Raw genomic sequence first — 21,272 nt, 5'->3', positions numbered from 1 at the left:
GTCCTGAGTCTGTGAACCCTGAAACACACTCTTCCAAATCCATATTTTTAAACCCCAAATCTGTATAATTTTCCCTTCAGCAGCTCTGTAGGGGAAGGTTGTCTCAGTGGCTCACCGTGGCAGATCTTGATAAAAAGAGACAGCCTATGGCTTTAAGGCATTTACTGTCATGGTGGAAAGTGGATGAGTAAAACTGTACCCCACTTTTCAGGGTGGGCCTGAGATTACCTTTTGCAGGAAGGAGTGTCTGGGAAGGAAAGTTCATTGGCTAAGCCTCCAGGCCTTTAGGTACCATTTTATAATGGAGATCTGTCTTGAGCCTATGTGACCCCAGGTCACATCCTCTACCTGTGGAGGGGTTTGGGGCATTGCCCTTATTGTGACTGATGGCCACAAATCTATGGAGGGCTGTGGCTAATGACAGGGGCCTGGTGCCCAGGAATCAGGTGAGGCACATACCGTCCTTCAGGGTCACCAGGGTTTCTAGCCTTAACTCAACCAGGAACCAGGCTGCCTTTCATAGTCCCACAGTAAATCATCAATTGAGTGCCAAGAACAGATAGATGAGCTTCAGAGAAAAGTAAGGGAAATAAGAGAACAACCCCACCTCTACACACGCACACAAAGGTGGGGGGGGGGGAGAAATAGAAGAGCTACACCTTTCTAGTTTAGAAAGTAGGCAAACACAATAAAACCCCATGAAAGCCCTGGGGCAATTGTACCAAAAGGCAGGAATTCTGGAAAAGAAAATATATTATCTCATTAAAGGGATGATTATTTCTCCTCTGTGTTTAGTATGACTTAAAGTCTACTAGCATTCTTGGGGGTGGTCCCATCCTTCTGAGAGGTTGACTCTTAACCAGGTAATTGGCATATCTAATTAGAAAATTTTTTCTATGTTTTAGGTCGCTTGAAATGTTAGACCTCCACCCAGAAATAGCTTTCACTAATGGGTTTTTATAGTATATAAATGTGTCCTATAGTTCATCTGTTCCTGGTACAGCTTAATTCTTGATACATACCAGATCTCAGTCAGTGGAGCCTGACCCTTTGCAGTGCTAGCTAGATGTCTGCCACTTTGAGGCATCTAGGCAAAGGGGTTACACCTATTTCTAATCTCTCTGTATGACTTCAATATTCCTATTTGTCCCTACAGTTGCAATTCACCCCGATATACATAGGGAGTTCCTGTACTCCAAGGAACAGACTTGTTCATCTATCAGTTTAAGCTGCATGGGTTGTGCCTGTCATCCACAATCTGCCCACTTCCCTCTGGTGCATCAGACCTCTCTGTATGACAGACTGAGGAGAATGAGGTAGGGCCTAGGATGAATGCGTTGCACAGGTCTCTGGTCTGGCCAGAAATGCCAGATGTGTTATATCTCTTTAAGGAAGAATAAAGAGATTTGGGCAGTCTGTGCAGGACAGGTAGCTGGGGTTCCACATCCCTTGACAGCCGCTCTGATGTGAACCACTGCAGACAGTGAGAACCTGGTCAGCCATGTGGGTCCAAGATCCAAGGATAAATGCTTCAGGAGAGAGAACACGTCCCCAAGTGTTACAGCTCAGTAATGACAGCCACTCTCAGTATATCCTCAGAGAAATAACTTGTGTACGTTATTTAGTCCGGGTGGACAGAAACTATATGAATCTTCTGGAGTGGGATGGGATTTGGGGAATACATGTTTTCTATTGGCTGAGTTTGAGATGTCATTGATGCTCTATTTGCATGAGGAAGGACTCCGGGTGCTACAACATTACGTGACTGATTACTTGTGATCCTCTCAGTTGGGTGTTGTGGTTACTGTTCAAGAGAAGGAACAGAAACAGGTGCAGAGCACCTCTACTCCTGCTGTTCTCAAATCTCTGAGATTCCTGGGGTTTAAGCTCACTCAGCCTCAGCGGTTCTTATGCCCATCTGGTGGCGCAGCCCATGTGCCCTCTACCTAACAAATGGTGTGATGTTCAGTTCCAAGAAAGGAATACATTTTGTTCATCCATACTAAATTCATGGCTGAAAACCCTATAACAAAATACAGACTGACAAGAAAAAAATCATACAAATTCATGCTATGTAGGATTCATGATCCATGAAGTGTCTTGGTTTCCATTGTTGTGAACAAACACCAGGACCAAAACTATCCAGGAGAGGCTGATTTCAGTTTACAGTGGTCCATCATCAAAGGAAGTCAAGACAAGAAGTCAGAGTAGGAGCACCATGCCAGGCACCAAAGAAGGGGCTGTGGAGAAGTGGGTGCTGCTGACTGGCCTGCTCAAAGCTTTGGGTTTTAGTTGATTCCAGAGGTAGTCAAGCTATCCACCAATATTAGTCACAGGGACTTCATATGGAAATTGAGGTCAGAAGCAATTGGTCCCATCATGCATCTTCTGTTCTAGTCCTAGGGAAGAAATTGATGATTGTGAACCGTCTAACTGGATAAGAAGTGCTCTAATCATAAGCAGGAGGAAACAGGAAGCCTGTGGGCTCAGATCGTATCAACGTTGCTTCATAAATAATGTTCCTTGTCTCGGGGTATGGAAGAAGTCTTTGACCTGTGTCATGTGATGACTAGAAAAGCCTTTCTAAGAGTTTTTAGTTTGTTTTCTTTTAAGTGGAAAGGCAGAGAGTATGACTCTCTTCCTTCTACAGATTTTTTTGAAAGCCAAGGGGCTACATCCTTGGGTACAGCATCACATTCACAAGCATTGACACTGTCAAGTTAGAAATGTATGCCTGTGTACACAGACTTTCAAAACATGTCATACAACAGTAAGGTGACTTTTACCTCTTCAATAAAAGTAGTTAGCTAGGTACAAGGACACATTCTTTATGATTCCATAATTTAAAAAAAACATAAAATTATATATTTTGTATTTATATGTATTTTACATGCGCATGTATGTTATGTGCACCACGTGCATTCTTGGTGCTCATAAGGGCCTGAAGAAGGCCTTGATTCACCCGGACCTGGATTTACACATGATTAAAAGCTATCATGTCGCTGCTGAACCGGCTGAACCCAAGTCCTATACTAAAACAAAAAAATGCTCCAAACTAGTGAGACATCTTTCCAGACCCCTCCTTTCTTTTCCTCCAAATCTTTTATGTATTTTGTCGTGTAAATATACCATATAAAATTCTATTTCTTGTTCATTAAGTAATTATCACAAAATAACATGAGTGCACAATAATTGAATCTTTCTTTATTAGAGCAACTCGGTGTGGTTTTCATTTTCCCAACATATGAACTTGAAATGGTCGTTTCCTTATCTCTCAGAACCTTTCCTCATTAGGAAATATTCTCAGAAGAATTGCAAGAAAATTGCAATCCAAAAATGCAAGAATCCAGTCTCAATCTTCTTTTAAGGCCTGTGTCAGTTTGTAAATATGCAGGAGATGTCAAAGAAAAAATTGGTAATACAATAAAGGTGGAGTAGTGAAAGAAATTCGGGATTGCAGAAGCTTTCCAGCTTTGTAGCTGAATGCTTTTATTTAAGGAAATTGTTACTTTTTGAGCTGAAAAGCAAAGCTTTCTTAAAGACCAGTTGCTTGGAAGCCTGGAAGTAATGTAAATACTTTTCTAATAGCTCCGATTACTTTTGTTTTGCCAGGTTTGTGGTCTAAATATGTCCCCCCCCCACACACACACACCTTATGGGCTAGCTAAGTTCCCCGCAGGGACATTGTCTTTTCTAGAGACTAATGTGGTTTGAGTGCGGGGAGGGGGTGCGGAGGAGGCGCACCTGCTGCTTAACGGGGTAGTTAATACTCAGCCTCCAGACAGGGAGCAGCCAAGCTTCCCTTCGCATTAGGTGAGTCCGGCAGCCATCAGCAGCACTGTTTCTTCTGGGTAAATTTGCATCAAAATGCTCAGTCCACAGGGAGCCCAGCTTTCACTCTCAGCTCAGTGCCCAAGGAAAACAGCCATTATGCTCATTTCCGAGCCTTTCAAGGCGGAACAAAAGGCAAAGGAAGGGGAAGAAAGGGAAAAGCTGCAGTCCGGGGGAGAGCCCGCACAGAGGGAGCCTACTGAAAAGAACACAATTCTTGCTTCAGGCAGTCCTTGCTTGAAAATGTATTAGTAAGGAATAATTATAGTGCAGTATTATTTTTTTCTTTTATTTTCTTTTTCATAAGAAAAATTTTCTCTTGTTCACAGACTGTTTGGTGGGGGAGGGGAGGACAGGCCTGTCTGCTTCTGTTCCTCGCCAAATGCATTCTATTGCCTTCCTTTCTTGGAACTATTTGTTTTCGGTTATCTAATAAAGGGAATTTAAGGCATATAAGGTTTTTTGTAAAAAAGAAAAAACAAACTAACAAACAAAAAACAAAATGCATGAGTGGAATAGGTACAAGAGAGGGAAGCAGGAATTTGGAGAGAAGTGTTGGACATTCCTCTCAAACACACGGACTTCAAAGCTGAAAACTTCAGTCTTCCATTTACATATAAACACCACGGGATAGTATTCCTCTTACCTGTTGACAAAGCACTTCCCTTCAACAAGTGTTAGTCACACACCTCTGAACCCATTCTCCCAAGCAAAGAAAAGGAAAGAAACACTACTTACTGTAAACCAGAGTGTGACCATGGGAGGCTGTATTTGAATTATAAAAATTTTAAAATAATCTTGTTTAAATTGTATCAACCAGAGCCTCCCATATCCATACTTAATAACTCTACATATAATGATTTGCACCTGCTTTCACCATTCACAAAGCTGTGACACATCTCCCTGGCTTGCCTTCAAGAATCCTGTTAGATCAAGTTGGGCAGGTGAGTTTCCCTTCTGGTATAACCTCTCAGAAAATTTCCATCAATTGACACAAACTGTCCCTGGGATCCAGGTCCACACTCTCAAGTCTTCAATCTTGCAATCCCCACGGAAAGAATTCCAATGAGTGGTAGAGTGTTGTAGGAAAGACAGGGCAGGATATACCCTGGATAAGTGAGTCACATCTCTGCTCAGATAGATAATACCAGAAAGTCACTTAATGGAACAGTTGTTTTCAAGGTTGTAAACTAGGAGTGAGGGAATCTAGCTATAATGTCCTCCAAGTCTGCTGCTGGGTCAGGACAAGCCCCTCAGAAAAAGCTGTTCTCAAAGCTGAGGGTGTACTCTAGTTTATCCTAATGAACTGTGTCTTCCGGATGGCACTCTGCCACTCACTGGAATTCTTTCAGTGGAGATCACAAGCATTAGCGACATTAAGAGTATAGATCAAGCCCCAGGAACAACGGGATCAAGGAGTAGAAGATTTCTAAGAGGATAGCCTAGGAGTAAGGGAAACTCACCTGTCCAACTTGAAGCCAGGACAGGAGGAAGAGACATTTTTCCAAATGGCGTAAGCTGCTGATACTTGCCGTATGTAGAGAGCTATTAAATATGGATATGAGAGGCTCAGGCTGATAGGACTTAAACGGGGTTATTTTTAAATTTTTATGATGCAAAGAGAGTCTAGCATGGTCATACTTTGGTTACAGCAAACAGGGTTCCCTTTTCTTTGCTTAGAAGAATGTACTCAGGTATGTGACTAATGTTTGTCCAGGGAAGTTCTTTTCTGTTTTGTTTTTTGTTGTTACCGTTGCGGTTACATATGTAGCTACCAGATAGCACCAATAACTGTATATCCCCACTTTCCTGTGCTGCGTTCAGAGATGAGTACACTTTCTTTCCTACCTCAAATCCCTACTGAAATGCTCCCACATATATTATGACAGAGGCCTTAATAGAATCTCCCTTTCCAATTTAATACAGGTTACGAATATTTGTTTCTTTAATATCCCAATGTTCTTTACTTTCTCAAACAGGCAAAGCAAATAAATATGGTCTCAATTTAAGAGGAAAGTGATGTTTGGTTTTCCTAGGAAAAGTTCTAGTGCAACATCAGACCCTGAGTTTTTTACACTGCAGACAAGATCACGTGAAAGGCTGATAATGGTGCTGGGAGGGTAAGCTCACATGTTCTGTTTGTAGGCAAGACACCTGCCAAGTACCAGCCTCTGCTTGGAGAGCGCTTCTGAAAAAAGGGGTGTCCGGGAGCAGTGAAAACTAAGGACTCCAAGTAAAATCCTGGGTCCAAGCTGGCAGCCCATGTTCTGCTTGAGACAGCTTTCTAGCCGGCTTTCTCTCTGTTCTGTTTTCTCTGGAGATCTCCTGACCATCCCTTCTCTTCTCTCTCTCTCTCTCTCTCTCTCTCTCTCTCTCTCTCTCTCTCTCTCTCTCTCTCTCTCTCTCTCTCTCAGCTTGCTCTTGCTATTCTCTCCTCAAGACAGTTCTCCAAGAACTTCTCTCTTTGTTATTCTCAAAACTTCTTTGGGTAGCTCATCTCTTGCAGATCATAAGCCCAGTCTTTTACTTTACATATCAACTCAGTCATTTACCCCAGGTTCCCTTTTGATTGTCCTATGCATCAGCATCTCATGACCCCAGTCCCTTAATTCTGAGGAGACAACAAGCACACAGTTTCTTTTAACATTGAAAAAGTATTCAGAGATCTGCCTATGTTGAGCACAGAGGTATAATAAAGTATCTGGGTGGAGTCCCATCCAGAAATTACCATTTCGATCATGCCTGGGCCTAACCTTGCACTGTACTAGGATGACTTAAACTTTGAAATCTGTCTGCCTTTGTAAGCATAAACAAACAAACAAACAAACAAACAAGATAACCACTTAGTTGGGTAAGATCTCCCCGTGATCACCACTCTCTTTTTATCTCCTTCCTCAGTACCTTTCTGACAAATTGACTCACAAGGCAGGTCCTTTTGTCCCTTTAGATCGGTGAAGCCCCTTATATAATTCATATTGCCTCTTTATTTTTTGAGAAATTATATATTTTTGAACCCATGTTTTTAGAGCTCTTTTCCATAGCCTTAAGTGCTGTCCTGAAGGTCCCAGTGTTTACCATTCTACTGAGATATTAGCCACACCTTTACCTCCTAGACTCATGCTAAGTCATGATCTTTGATTATCATGGAGTCATTAATGTTAACATTAACTGGGGGGGGGTGCTTTCCTTGAAGAAGGAAAGTAAAATATGAACATTCTTTATTATTATTATTATTATTATTATTATTATTATTATTATTAACTTGAGTATTTCTTATTTACATTTTAGTGTTATTCCCTTTCCGGTTTCCAGGCAAACATTCCCCTAATCCCTCCCCCTCCCCTTCTTTATGGGTGTTCCCCTCCCCATCATCCCCCCATTGCCGCCCTCCCCACAACCACAACAATCACGTTCACTGGGGGTTCAGTCTTAGCACGACCAAGGGCTTCCCCTTCCACTGGTGCTCTTACTAGGCTATTCATTGCTACCTATGAGGTCAGAGTCCAGGGTCAGTCCATGTATAGTCTTTAGGTAGTGGCTTAGTCCCTGGAAATATGAACATTCTTATACAAACAAAACTTACACCAGCATCAGTCATCCATCCTCATGGAGGCCCCTGCCTGCTGGCCTTGTCCCAGGGGCAGGAACCATGTCATGTCCCTACCAAAGTCATGCCAACCTGGCAGTCACCTGCCCAGAAAACACATATAAACAAACCATTCAGGATAAACAGAAGGAACTGCAACAGGGAAACCTTTACACATGCCAACTGTAAACAGGACCTTATTTCTGGCAAGTAGAATAGAAAACCGGGAGCTAAAAGGAGAGGATATATCCTGAGTTTTGGTACCAATGTTATGTTTATAAAAGGATAAGGAGAGGGGGGATATGTTCTATGGAGGTCTGAGGAAAGGGGGGCCTGAGTGGGTCCATGCTGAGACATCCTTCCCTGAGGGACCAGCCACACAATATAGTATAGAGTAGAGTTTATTCAGGGCATGGGGAGGGGAGTTCAGAGAGTAGTAGGGTAGAGAAAGAGAGAAGCAGAGAAATAGAAGAGTAGAGGAGTAGAGGCCAGCAATGAGCACGTGGAGAGAAGGGGAGAGGGAAATAGGGAGAGAAGGGACAAAGGGGGAAGAGGGTGAGAGCAAGAGAGGAGCCAGAGGGAACAAGAGAGAGAGGAGGGGGCAAGAAGCCCCTTGTATAGTGTCAGGCATGCCTGGCTGTTGCCAGGTAACTGTGGCATAGGAGCTTAGACAGAATGCTAACAACTAGACCCTTGGATGTTCCATTTATAGTGAGCCATTTTCTAGATCAGTTGGACTGCAGCCTGTGCATGCTTCCAATTCTACATATTTATTTTGTGTGTGTGTGTGTGTGTGTGTGTGTGTGTGTGTGTGTGTGTGTGTGTATGAATATGAAATGCAATATGAAAACAAAATTACAGGAAAAAAAGTGTTTTTGAAGTTTTTCCAGAACTTGAAGAATAGCCCAGATTCAGTATCAGATAAACACAGAATAAAATATATGCATTTTGCTGGAGTGCTTTATTGACTTTGAGGACACTCTGAATCCAAATTTTTTATCTACCTGCTTCTTCTCCATGGTCCCTGGAAATTCTCTCTAGCTATCCTATATTTTCCTATTCATTCTATAAACTTCAAAAGGAAATTTCTACATTTCTAATCTATTTCAATTCAGTCTTAAGTGCAAACTGATGGCTAATTTTACTCAACGAAATTGATTGTAAGTATGTTTGCATTTGTTATGCTTTTCCAATCCATTTACCACACAGTATCCATTTTTTAAGCTAACAAAATTAAACTCTTATGAAAATACAAAAATAAAACAGAAAAATAAATAAATGAAAAGAATTGCTGTACTTTTGGATAGGAAGAATTAACTGAGATTTTTTGTTGTTATTTTGTTTTAAATAATAAATTGAAATTTATTTTATGTTTCTGATAAAAAGTATGTTTGTTATTATTAAAAGATACAACATGAAATTATAGCTATACTTTAACACTAAAATAATCACTTTGTCTATAAGTATTTCATGACATGATGATCTCAGTATCAAAAATTTATACTTATTAAACAAGAGAATGATGAACCTTTATCAACAAATAAAGGTGAAAATTTGGAAGTACAATTAATTAAAGTACATGAGCAAATCCAGCCCCCTATCCTCAAAAACCCTACATCTCTATATCACATTCTAATGCTGTGGGATTACCTCTACTAATGTATTTTGACAGTACAGAAGTCAATTGTAGTTTGGATTTTTTAAAAAGGAAATGGATATTTGAGATATGAAATTTTTGATACTTTAAGAAAATTATAACAAATATATACATGATATAAGAGAATGCTTCTTGTAAAGGAAGATCCTGTGGTTATGTTTGTCCATTGTACCTTATTATCTTAAAGTCTTTTTTTAAAAAGATTTATTCATTTATTATATATAAGTACACTGTAGCTGTCTTCAGATACACCAGAAGAGGGCATCGGATCTCTTTACAGATGGTTGTGAGCCACCATGTGGTTGCTGGGAATTGAACTCAGGACCTCTGGAAGAGTAGTTGGGTGCTCTTAACCGCTGAACCATCTCTCCAGCCCTATCTTAAAGTCTTAATCCTTTTATCATATTATGAACTCTATTTAACAAAATAGTCCCAATGTTATATTTTAATGTATTCATTACTCTTAAATTTATATATTGGAACATATCCCTCAAGGTGATCATACCGAGACTGACACAGGGTTCTCAGTGTCATGATGCATTCATTAGTGCTCTGCCAAGGAGCACTCCGTTCCTTTTAAAGTGGGAGGATATTTTTCCCCTTTGGAACATACAACAATAATAATTCATCTTGAATGAAGAGACTGGGACCTCACTAGACCCACAATTTACCATGCTTCATTACTCATAGGAGAAGGAAGCTCCTAATAAATCTAGTTAGTTTCAGGAACTTCCTGAATCACTACTATGCCTGGATTTACTTATTTATTTTTTTAGAGATCTTTTTTATTTTATGTGTATGACTGTTTTGCCTGCATGTGCAGCACATGTGTGATTGGTGTCTGAGGAGGTAGCGAGCCTCTGTGTGGGAGCTAGGAATTGAACCTGGGTCATTAACAGTAACAAGTGCCCTTAACCACTGAACCAACTCTCCAGCCCATAAGGCATTTTTTTTTTAAATGAGTGATTGATATAGGAGGTCCCAGCCCATTGTAATAATTCTGGACAAGTTGTCCAGCAGTACGTAAGAAAGCCATTGAAAACAAGCTAGTAAGCAACTTTACTTCACAGTTACTGCTTTAATTCCTGCCCCCAGGTTCCTGTCCTGATTTCTCTCAGTCAGGGGTTATTAACCTGAAAATATAAAATGAAATAAGTCTCCTTTCCTCCAAAGTAGTTTTTGGTCAGTGTTTATTACACTAATAGAAGCCAAACTTGGAAAATTTGGCAATCTCTTGGAAAGAGTTTATGCTGGATTTAGATAACATCATAAATAGGTTCCTATTTTCTGAACAGACCTTGTCAGGACAGAGGTGAGGCTACCATAGCTGTGATCAGCACTGAGGAGGCTAGAACCAAAGGATACTGAGTTTCGGGCAAGTTTGAGCAACATAATAATATTCTAATTCACAACTGAATAAAGAAATGAATAAGTCATTTCTTAAAAGTGAACTCTATAATAATTCAGTGAATTTTAAAATATAAATAAGATGTAGAATGCTATCTTTTTAGCCTCAAAATTACTTTTTATAATAAGGAGACAGTGAAAGAATATTTTAGAGTAAGTGAATTATGTGAATTAATATTAATATTACTATTTCGTTCCTCTCTATCATCTTCAATATTCAGACACTTCAATAACATGCTTCCCATGTTTTACCTTCTCTTTGGGGATGTGCTGGGTCTAATGAATTGTTTCTAACAACTCGAAATAGTACAGCCAAATTAATGATGATGTATCCATGATTCAAATATAAAAGGTGTCTGTCTACACACACACACACACACACACACACACACACACACTACACTTTGCTAAAGCTCGTTGTGTGCTGAGATTTCTCTACAGAGAAAGTCACAGGCAAGGAATTAAGGGTGATTTTCAACCAACAGTTAGCGATGTACCAGGAATCTCAGTTCATTTTTCCAAATAGAACTACAGTTTACCACCCACCTCTGCACAAGTTCGGAAACAGATCCTGCCTCAAGCTTATACTGAGTGGAAATAGGATACAGTCGACACTTTGATTAAATACTTGTAAGAAGAGACTCCAACCTCAGCCAAACTCAGCTACTGCCTCACAGAAGTGGAGACAGTTAAGCATTCCTTTTTTTATTGAAACTGCTAAGATTTGGGGACACTCTGTTACACATGAGGCAACCCAAAGAGAGCACTGTTCTTCTAAACATCAAATCCAGGGATGGAAAAAAGTGAATACTACGCATGACTTCATGATAAAGCTCATTACCCCTGCCATCATCCCTTCTAATGTATTTAGTCCACAGGCACCCAACTCCTAACACTAAAATAAGTAACTCCTGTTTTATCTGGCATAATTCCCTGGAAATAGTATGATGAAAATTTCTCATAAATAAAATATACCTTTTCATCACCCCCTTTTATAAAATTAATTGATGTTCGAACATTTTCTTTGTCCTCTTCAATTTTACATCTTGCTCAGTAAGCAATATTCTGATGTCTAGATATGAATGTAATTAGTCACTCAGCAGGGTTGATTATTAATATGACACAATCGGGGACTAAGTATCTGTTTGTTGTTAATATAACACAAATACCTAAGGCTAAGTACTTTATTAATAGAAGAAACCCTGTGATTTACAATTATTGTGTCTTAAATACTCCATGGTGTTATAATCTAGCATGATCTCCCTTGGTGGTATCATACATGATAAACAAAAGGGATCAAGCATGTTGTTGGATGTAATGAATTATAACTTGCCTTATAACTTCCCAATATCACAAACTGGTCCATTTCTATGAGAGCTATAGCATTTCCCTCTAAGACTGATGCGTCAATAACCTGATCACCTTCTACGACTCCACCTCCCCACTCTATACAACTAGAGAGTAAGCTGCTGGAACACGGACCTTGGGGACTCACTAAAGTCATAGGCAACCCCATAGCAAAAGAGATATTCTGTCATGTTTCACTGAAATGTGTGGTTCTATGTTAGCTTTTCCACATGTAACTGTAACGTGATCAGATTTTATTGGATATTAGGGCTGCCACAACAGAATTCTACTGCTTGCGCAGTAGAAACTTACATTCTAACACTTGTGGAGGCTGGATATTTGCCTTCCTAAGAGACTCTTGCTTCATTTGCAGAAAGCTTTCTCCATGTTTTCACATAGTTTTCCTTGAGCGTTTTAATCCTCAATTTCCTACCCATATGAGGATGTCCACTGCATTGGATATGGGTCCACACTGAAGACTCCTTTTGCCATAGTTCTTTGTCTCCTTATGCCAACAGACAAATTCTGGGGGACACAGTTAAGCCCATAACAGCAGCCAACCTTCCATCCTAGTACAATAGTGAATACGAACATGTCAGAATGCTTGCTTCTACCTCAGAGTGAGTGAAGGCAAACAGCCACTCTTGCAACAGCATTTTTTTGGCTGAAATTGGATTTTTTTTAAATCTCTAGATGCAGGATATTGAAGTAATCTGAACATAGCTGGACAGTGGAGGGTCCATACTAGACACAGGACATGAAAATAAAAGAGAAATCATATTGGATTTAATCTCGGATGTCAGTCTTTTGTGAACAGTCTTCTGTTCTCTCAGGCATCCATCTGAATTGAACTAGAACTCTCTCTCCTACTTTGACACTAATTGACCTGCACTTTTTTACTAGCCTGCAGAAAAGTCAGTGGCCTGTTTATTCTCTCCATGATCCTACTGTTGATGCTCTCTGGTGATATGCTTTCCAGGCCACCAAACAAAATAGCAATGGTTGCACCATGCTCCATGAAAATCTTGCATTTCCTCAGATATTTAAATCATTTGGACTTCTATCTGCATTATGCCGAAAACATACACATTTCCCTCACAGTATATTTTAATGAAAAGGCAAAACCTGTTAGAGGAAGCAACACTCTTTCCAGTACTAGGTATTAATCCAGAATTTGAAGAGGTTAATTTACCAAAAATATCTTACAACATTCCTTTCTCAAAGACCTTCAACTGAATTCAAGGAGTATTTTTTTTCTCTGCCCATTGGATGGTGAGGCCACAGAGACTTCAAGCAATCTCTCTGGTTAAAGTATCCTGAAGAAGTTGTCTCACACCAGAAACAAACATCAGCCTCAACCAAGACCATGTTTGGGGTCTGCACACAAGATATGCTAATTTTAAAAATTATTACTACAGCAATTATTCCAACCAGATCCTCAAAAAGAAGAGGCAGTTTTCCCTTATAAAATAACTTCTTTCCTCTTCTGAAGCAAAGATATAGATTCTGGGCACTTGCTTCTAAACAATTTTACTTGCACCATCTCAGCTGCAGGAAAGTGTGCTACAGAAACACAGGAAACAGGCCCATTTCCAGTCTGTCTCAGATATGCTGGGATGAGATTCATAGCTTCTAAAGTCTAGAACTTGTCAAGAGAAACTGAAGCTGATGGCCAAGCTGAGCTCTTTAGAGACTCTCCCCTTTGCTTGGATCCAAGTAACAGGTGATCAAAACAGAGGCAGTGCGGGCTCCAAGTGTCATTTGGAGTCAGTTGTTGGAAATGAATCTCCTATCCCTGTTTGTTCAAAAGCAGAAATGCAAACAAACTGTAGACTGCAGAGGGGCAACCTTCCTCCCGTTATTTTGCAGTGAGATGATTCAGGAATGGGGAGGCAAACACAGACTTTCATCAGAAACTACAAACCTGTTAGTTTGTCTAATAATGTCATAAAAATGATTTGCATATATATATATATATAATTTTTCCAAGTATTTTATATCCATTGTAATTTATCAAAGCATCGATCAGTGACAAGTTAAAAATAAAAAGACCGGGTCTTTGACCATAGATGCTGTCCACCATTCCATGCTCAAGTACACTGTGCCTCTGCCAAGCTCCTGCCAAGCCCTCATTTTGCTTTGTGTTACCTTCCCACAAAGTTTGGAGCAGAAGCTGAGAGATGTACATTTTCTCTGGTAATTTTCGCCCTTTCTTCCCCGTGGATGTATTTTTATGCTTATTATTGAAGCAATTACCAAGTCATGGTCTTTTATCTTCATAATTCAAATGTTCTCAGGCTGGCTTTGATGTTTATTCAATTAGCTTATGGATCTTTAGGGTCTTGCTTCTTCCTGGATCTCTTACCAGCTACATTGCTGCCAATGACAATGTGATGGTTTGGATAAAAATGGCCCCACAGGTCCATAGGAAGTGGCACTATTAGGAGGTGTGGCTTTGGTGGAGTAGGTGTGGCCTTGTCGGAGGTACTGTGTCACTATGGGGTGGATAAAAATGGCCCCACAGGTCTATAGGAAGTGGCACTATTAGGAGGTGTGGCTTTGGTGGAGTAGGTGTGGCCTGGTTGGAGGTACTGTGTCACTATGGGATGGTTCTGAGGTCTCACAGTTCACTTTCTCATGCCTGTGAACCACAGTATAGAACTCTCAGCTCCTTCTCCAGTACCATGCTTGCCTGTGTGCTGCCATGCTCACCACCATGACAATAATGGGCTAAACCTTTGAACTCTGAGCCAGCCCCAATTAATTGTCTTTCTTTTTAAGAGTTGCCATAGTCTTGATGCCTCTTCACAGCAATAAAAAAAACTAAGACAGGCAGTGACTGATTATTTATCAACCAGACAAATCTCAAGTTGGCCTCTCTCCACTCTTAGGAGAACCCTGCTTCATTGTGTGCACAGTAACCACATCAGGTGGTTAAGGTCAGGTGAAGTGATAATCCATTATTAAACAGTTTCCTTAGACCTAGCAACTGTGCTGGAAAATAAGCATCAATGACGCATGCCTTCTACTGTAAGGAACAGCCAAGATGCAGCCTGGGCAGCTACTCTAGCCAAGAAGCAATAGGTCTACAAATGGTCCTTGACAGTCTTCCATGTCTATGACTATTTCGACAAGTTAATTAGTTTTGATAAGAAAAAGTAAATTAAGAACTCCCATTTCTGAAAATGTGATAGAGCACAATTAAAGCTGCTAAATTTTAAAGCCAATGAGAATACTTGATTGAAGGACAAAGTTGAGTGGAAGCTGGAAGACGCAGCAATTCACTGCCCCTGAGCCACCACCACCCCTAAATGGCAGGCAGCAGGAAAGACTCAGAATCCAGGAGAATGCGCAACTCCAAGATTTCCCCAGTGGACAATTGGAATTGTGTGAAATAGGAAATAAAATGTTCCTAAAATATGCATGTGGGAGGGACAAAAGATAGAAAGTAAAGTCTGCATAACAAAATCTTAAACAAGATGCTAATTTAAATGCACAAAAATTAAGAACTTCTATTTTAAAGAGGAATATTATAAAGACAAGAACAAAAGAGGGCATAAATGGGAGACTCCTAAAATACACATAGTAGGAAAAAATGCATGCTGAGGATATGAAAATAATACTATAATCCAGTACAATTTGTAAAGGAATTATATATTCATTAAATATAATCCTGTAATTAATTAGGATTGGGTTATAGTTCAGAGGTTTACCCCATTAACATCATGGTGGAAAGTGTGGCAGTACAGAGTCGAATATGGTGCTGGAAAAGGAGCTGGGAGTTCTATTTTATGATTCACAGGCAGAACGAAGTGAATTTATTATTGATTGATTGATTGATTGATTGACTGATTCTTTCATGTGTATGGTGAATGTACCTGAGTATCTGTGGGGATGGAGTGGGAGCCGGTGGTGTTTGTATGAAAGTGTTTGTCCATGAACATGGATTAAAAAGCCAGAACACAATGTTGGGTTTCCTCTCCCTCTCCTCTTTCCCACCTTGCCGACTCAAGAAGAGTTTGTTGCTGATCTGGAGACTCAGCATTCCATCTAGGCTAGTAGCCAGAGTGCTCTGTGATCTACCCTTATTGTTTGCCCATTGCTAGGGTTTAAAACATGATCAGCCATGACTGTCTTTAATGGGTACTGAGGATTAGAAATAAAGTTCTCATGCTTGCAGTGTAAGTGCTTTGACTCAGTAAGCTGTTGACTTCCCTAGTGCCTAAGTTTTGTGTTCAAGATACCTAATGCTGTGACTATTCTAGACCTTCTTTAGCCACGTTATTTGAAGAAGAACACAAGGATGTTCAAGATAGCATCATACAGGACTAGCGCTTGAAATAATCCAGCCCTCTACTGACCAGACAAAAGGTAAATGAAATCTGGTAGCACTGATTTGGAGCAAGCAGGAGGCACTGTAGCTTCTGTAAGTGCTTCTTCCACAGGCATCCTTTAAAAGCACAACACTGAGTGAAAGAAAGCTTATGGCGTGTGAGGGGGGAGGTTTGAATGAGAATGCTTCCCATAAGCTTAGGGATTTTAATGCTTGATCAACAGGGAGTGACAGCATTATGAGGTGTGTCCTTGAAGTAGGTGTGTCCTTGTTGGAGTAGGAAATATGTCACAGAGGGTGAGCTTTGGGGGTTTCAGAAGCAGAGTCAGACCCAGAGTGTCTCTCCCATCGCCCGCCCCCTCATGCCCTCGGATACAGATGTAAAACTCTCAGCTCCCTCTCTAGCATCAAGTCTGGTGCTTTCAACATGTTTAGCACCATGTGCTGCCATGCTCCCTGCTATGGTGATAATGAGCTAAAGCACTGAGACTGTAAGCCAGCCCCAGTTAAATGAGGCTCTCGTTTATATAACTTGCCATGGCCATGTTTTCTCTTCACAGCAATAGAACGATGATTAAGACGGTAAGCACAGTTCCATTTTATACAGTTTACAATGTATGAAAATTAACCACGTAGTGTTGAGGTAGAATCTTGAACTATAAAGAAAAGCAAGAGAATGATAAAACAATGCAAATAGGAGTATATATAGAACTAAAAAGAAGCAAAAGAAAATATCGGTGAAAGATTGCATAGAGATGAATGATAGAACTCAGACAGGTAGATGACACACAATAAACCATCGATGTACTTGCAGCGTGAACAAAAACTCGTATTTCTGCCTGGGGCAGGGGTGGGTGGAACGCCTGCTTTATCTTGCAAAACAGCACCAAGGTAGAAAATGTTAAAGCACATTGTATAATTAAAATCTCTTCACAGGAGGATAATGAAAATATTTGAAGAGTTTTATAATTAAATAAATTAAGCCAATCATATTTGCATGCAAATCAGCAAAAGCTGTTTCTTAGAAGTTACTAATTTTCCAATTTGATGATATCTTAGTTGGTGATAATTCTATACTGAACTGCTTTTTAGACAACGTTTGTTAATTACCTTCCCATGTACTTAAATTCTCCATTGCATGTGGTGGGAAAATAAAAGGTAGACAGTTTGAATAGAAGAAAAAATGGATTAATGAAGCTTATTTTAATAAGAAAATCTATTTTAAATAGATTAAAAAATTGAAAAAATTTCAACAATAGTACTGGATTCATTTCCTGGAAATAGTATAAAGTAAAAATTTAAAAGCTTTTCTAATTGGAATTTTGTGTGTGGGGGTTATGTATACGTATGTGTATATGTATATGTGGGGGGAGTACTTAAATATATTGGGTATGTGCACTCTATATGCGCCGTATACACATGCAGAAGCAAGAGGAGTTTACAGGCTGAGTTACTCTATCATCCTCACCCTTGCTCATTTGAACAAGAGTCGCTCCATGAACCTGAAATTAGGCAGTTGATCAACAAGCCCCAATGATCCCCAACCCTGTCATCTCCATGCCTCACAGGGCTTCAGTTATAGGTCTTTATATGCACAAATTTTCACATGGGCATTAAAAAAGTAAACTTCAGTCCTAATGCATGTACTGTAAACATTCTTACCTGTTCTAGCTATCACCTCAGCCCTTATTTTGACTTTTGACAGAGGATGCATATTGTGATTTTTTTAATTATTCCCAACATTAGCATAGGATAGATTGATGTCATGAGTATTTTCACATTTACATATAGAATATTGTATATAGTGCATGTGTCATTCAAGGTTACACTGTCAAGAAATATGAAAGGAGACATTAAAATAGAGACTATACATAATGTAAGGTGATTTACAGACTTCAGTACAGTTAAATTTAGAGGGTTTTATTGTTGCTTTGTTTTAGCTCGCCTTTTTCCCCACTACAGGATTTTCCTGTTCTTCTTCTATTCTTCTTCATTATTCATTTGGTTTTTGTTGTTGGTTTCAAGAGTTATTTTCACCTGAGGAGTTTTTGTGATTGCTTTTGTTTTATTTTCTTTTTGAAATATAATCTCACTATGCAGTTCTGGCTGGCCTGGAACTCACTGGGCAGACCAGACTGGCCACATGCCTTTACCTCCTGGGTACTGGGATTGCAGGTCTCCCTCTTGTAGTGCATACTGGCCTCAGACTCTTTGATCAGCTTACTATAACCCTGAAATCCTGATCATTTTGCCTATATCCGTCAAGTCCAGGGCTGATTACTTTATGCAACAGTGTCCAGTCTTGTCTCTGCTGTAGTAGGTAGCAGTCTTGGGTGTTGTCCTAGGGTAAATACCTATAGTAGTAGCCAATTAAATATTTAAAATTATCTTGGCGGCACCGTATTCCTTGCTACGCACCCCAGTGTTCTGGATGAAAGACACATACACCCACGCACGCATGCGCGTGTGCGAGCAAACACACACAGCCTTATATTTTGATATACCTAAAACAGCTCAAAGGCTAGGTCACTTCCTAACCTCCAAGTGGCTAACCCACTTCCCTCCAGTATTCTAAAATTATTACTTACTAAAATCTATATTCCATCTTTGCTGCCCTGGACTCTCAGGGCTGCTCTCCCCGAGCTACTACATAGCGTCTATGCTCTCTGTCCTGTACCTTCTCAGGTGTCACATCTCCTCTGTCCTCCCAGCATGTCAGATCTCCTCCTTCTCCCTCGGTTCCTGGCCTGGGAATCTTAAAAGTCCTGCTTCTGTCTGCCCTGAGCAGCCATTGACTGCTAGCAACTTTACCAATCAGAACCAACTAGGAGAAGGGTCCCTCAGTGTTTTATATGCGGATGTTCAAATTCTTCTGCAAACAATTTGGGAGACCCAAATTAACATACTATAAGCAGCATTAGGCCAAACCCACTACAAACAGCAGCTTGTAGATTACTAATATTACAATCAAATTTTATCTTTCAGGGATTAAAAAAGATCCTTAAGATACACTGTCTTCATCCCAGGAGATTAATTACAAAATAAGAAAATCACAGATTCATTACTTCAAAAGATGTCACTGAAATTAAATAGTTCAATTTGCTTATTTTTAGTATCAAATATGTTAAATCTCCAAGTAGGAAACTGGATGTTAAATATAATATTATTTTATATTAAATATAAGTACCTGCAAAAAGCAACTTAAAGAAAAAATGGTTTCTTTTGTCTTACAGTTTGAGGTAGAGTCATTCAGTTGGAAAAGCGTGGTGGTGGGAACTGAGGCAGCTGGTAATAGTGTATCTACACACAGGAATCAGAGCTGAATACCAGTGCTCATCTCAACTTTTCCCTTCCAATAGCACAGAACTCCAACCTAATAAATGGTGACACCCACAACTAGGGTGAGTCTTCCAAACAAAGGAGGCCAATCTGTAATTTCTCTTACAGACATGTTCACAGACTTATCTCCTAGGTGGTTCTGGATTCTGTCAAGTTAGCAATAAACATTAACCATCACAATACCATCTCTTGTCAACTCGACACTCCAACACATCATTTTATATCACGATCTTTCACTATAGGCTTACGGTCATCTCATAACAAAAACTGTGTTCAGTCATTCTCTAAAAGTCCCCATGGTATTTAAAAGTCCAACATGCTCAAAAGCTCAAAGCCTCTTCTTAGACCAAATACAATCTCTTTATTGTTTTATCCTGGGAAATTATAAACAAGTTTCCTTGTTCCAATGTACACGGAAAACATTCTCATTCCAAACATGAGGACTAGAGACATCATGAAATGATCAAACCAAAATAAGATTACAAAAGCAGGCAAAGCAATTACCAAACCCCACAGCTCTGTGTCTGTATCTAGGACTACTGATAGACTCAGGGATTACATAATTTTACCCCTCCAGCTCTGAGCCTGTAAGATATAAACTCTTTGTTCTTTTGCCAATTCCATTCTCTGCCTATAATTTTTCTCAGTGGCTAACCTACGGTACCCAACGTCCTGGAGTTTTCATTGTACCCCTTTGATCCCAATTGCAGTAGTCTCTGTTTACCCTGGTAAATGTTTCTTTGAGAAGTGTTTCTTTCAGATGGGAGGGTGTTCGGTAGATGCGGAAAAAGAACAAAATACAAAACCTTGTCAACGTTGGCCATAGGAAAGAACGGTAAAGAGCTGGTAGTGCTAGAGAGGTTGCCTTGGGGAAGGACAGAAATGTTCTCAGGAATCTTTGCAGTAGTGCAAGGCCATATCGGGAAGGGCGAGAAGCTGGGTGCATCCTGGGATTCTAAGTGTGAACTTTCAGAAGCTAGTAGAAGATTCAGAGGTGTTCTCTACGAGGAGTATGACTGTATAATTCTTAGTGCATTAAACTAATTGTGAAGCCTGCCTCTTGGATGTGTACAACCAGAGAAAGTGAGCACATTATTGGATTTCAGAGGTAGGGGTGTCCTAATGGGAGTTGATGACTCTGGCTTGTGGTTAGACCCTAGAAAATGAGATGTAGACCCCAGATGTAAAAAGATGGACCATTGGGGCTAGTGGTGAACCCCATGAGATAAGAGGAATATCTGAGGAGATCCAGGGACCCCACGTGAGCAAGCCCATTTAATGTTGCAGAGCAGAGGAAGGCTATGGGGAAGTGAGGGAAGAAAGCAAGCAATAATTAGTAAGGGTCAGGGCTGCTTTGTATCTTGGGCCCTGTGGATATACTGGGCAGGGCTTGGAGCTTCTTAACATAAAACTGGAAGATTGTATCCAGGTTTCCTACTGAGCACCTGGAAGGAGGTGGTCTATCAGTGACTGGCTGCCATGAGTCAGTATTGCCATGAGTCAGTAATGTCTTTCTAGGGCACTAGATAGGTAAGGGAACATGAAGCAGTAGCATGCCATGATACCCTTGACTATGTCAGGATAGTCATGTTTGAATATCATGCTCTGAAGGCCCATCTTTGTGTCCTTTGGTTTAGCCAACTGGTAGCCTGGATACTGATTTTTAGAAACTTTACAGTGCTCAAACAACTGAGCTGTACGTTGAAAATATGTCCTGCGTTCTTCTCTGCAAGTGCTACAAATGCCACATGCAACAAAACCGAGACACTGAA

Source organism: Rattus rattus, chromosome 8, assembly GCF_011064425.1.
Source record: "Rattus rattus isolate New Zealand chromosome 8, Rrattus_CSIRO_v1, whole genome shotgun sequence".
Taxonomy (NCBI): domain Eukaryota; kingdom Metazoa; phylum Chordata; class Mammalia; order Rodentia; family Muridae; genus Rattus; species Rattus rattus.
This window is presented reverse-complemented; position numbering follows the sequence as displayed.